Source organism: Pongo pygmaeus, chromosome 4 (genome assembly GCF_028885625.2).
Source record: "Pongo pygmaeus isolate AG05252 chromosome 4, NHGRI_mPonPyg2-v2.0_pri, whole genome shotgun sequence".
In the NCBI taxonomy this organism is placed as follows: Eukaryota; Metazoa; Chordata; class Mammalia; order Primates; family Hominidae; genus Pongo; species Pongo pygmaeus.
Genome location: NC_072377.2, coordinates 43,933,014 through 43,934,986, shown reverse-complemented (window position 1 = coordinate 43,934,986; position 1,973 = coordinate 43,933,014).

Sequence of the window (1,973 nt, the reverse complement as noted above, 5' to 3'; positions counted from 1 at the left end):
ATGAGAGCGGCCAGTGAATACAGCAGCCAGACACACACAATATATATCAATCGACTTGTTACTAGTGGAAGAGATCTGAGTTACCCCAAGTTACCAGTAGCCTATCCTTGCAGCCTGGCCTCCTCAGAGAAGAAAGAATTTGACTGACAGACATAAAGCAGAAAAGAGACTGAGGCAAGTTCCAGAGTAGGAATAGAGGTTTATTTAAACAGGCCTTAGAACAGGAAAGAAAGGAAGGTACGCATGCAAGAGACCCAAGTGGGCATGTGAAGGTTAAAGAGAGAAGGCCAGCCGGGTGCAGTGGCTCACGCCTATAATCCCAGAACTTTGGGAGGCCGAAGCAGGTGGCTCATGAGGTCAGGAGTTCAACACCAGCCTGGCCAAGATGGTGAAACCCTGTCTCTACTAAAAATACAAAAAAATTAGCCGGGTATGGTGGTGGGCGCCTGTAATCCCAGCTACTCGGTGGGGGGCTGAGGCAGATAATTGCTTGAACCCGGGAGGCAGAGATTGCAGTGAGCTGAAATTGCCCCACTGCACTCCAGCCTGGGTGACAGAGTGAGACTCTGTCTCAAAAAAAAAAAAAAAGAGAGAGAGAGAGAGAAGGTCAAGTGCCGCATTTAACCATGATCTTAGGATGGGCTCCCTGCATGCTCAGAGCCCTCTTTACCCTTGGGAAGTGAGCACACACAGTGATTTTATTGATTTATACACATGCCCGTCTGAGGCTTTCTTCCTTTTTCCGGTGGAGTGTACCAGAAAAATCATACTTCATCATTTTTGTCTCTTAACCAGCATGCCCAGGAAGTTGCTTCTCTCTGTGGCCTGCATTCAATTAACATTTTGATGTTAACAGGTGTGGGCCATCAGGAAATGGCCTTTCCCTGGCACTGCCAAATTTTTATTTTTAGAGAGGCCATGTGATAATTGCTGAACCACTACCCAACATTTCTAGTGGGTTGGTGGCAGGGGAGAGCCCTCTCCTGCCTTGCTCATGCCTAACTACCTGTAACAGATTCAGTTTGCCATTTTATAATATATGAGCATGATCTGTGGTCCCCCAAAACAATTACAGTAGTGACATCAAAGATCAGTGATCACACAGATCACCCTAACAGATACAAAAATAATGAAAAAGTTTGAAATATTGTGGGAATTACCAAAATGTGTCACAGAGACACAAAGTGAGCACATGATGTTGGAAAAAAATGGCACCCATACACTTGCTCCATCAAGGTTTCCTCAAACCTTCCATTTGTAGTAAACTCAGTAATCTGCAAAGCACAATAAAACGAACAATAAAACAAGGTATGCCTCTCTATGCTCTCACAAACCTCTGTATTTTATCTTAGAAACACTCACCACAACTGTAATAAATGATTGTTTATTCTTTCTTTTCAGTTAATCTCTAGCTCTGATCCTCACCTGCAAAGAACTGGGCCACCTTCCCTGCTTTATCCCCACAACGCCTAAACACATAGTGAGTGTTCCATAAACACTTGTTTAGTGGCAATAAATATAGCAGACAAGTTTATTTGCCATTTTATAAGGAAAAAAGGTGCAGATACATAGACGACCTATTTTCTGATACCAAATTAGGAAAAGAAGAGTTCTCCATCTTGGCCAAGGTTTTTTTTTTTTTTTTTTTTTTTTAACAGCTTTCCTGAAGTATAATCGTTTTTTAGCTTATTTTAAAAAAGTACCACTCCACTAAAACGCGCTCTGTGGTTAGTTCTCGGCTGGACCGTTAAAAAGGCTGATCCTTACAGCCTTTATTAATACAACCAGGTCGGACCGCTTTTGCGTGGGACACCAGAAGTAAAAAATCAAAGAGCAGCCAACTCGATTCCGAACAAGGAACCATCCGTCCCCTTTCTACGCCACTTCCTGCTCCGCCCTTCGCAGGGAACGCAACGAGAGCAGCCTCCGGAGTGGAGGGGCGGGACTTCCTGCCCTCCCTGTGGTGGAGGGGC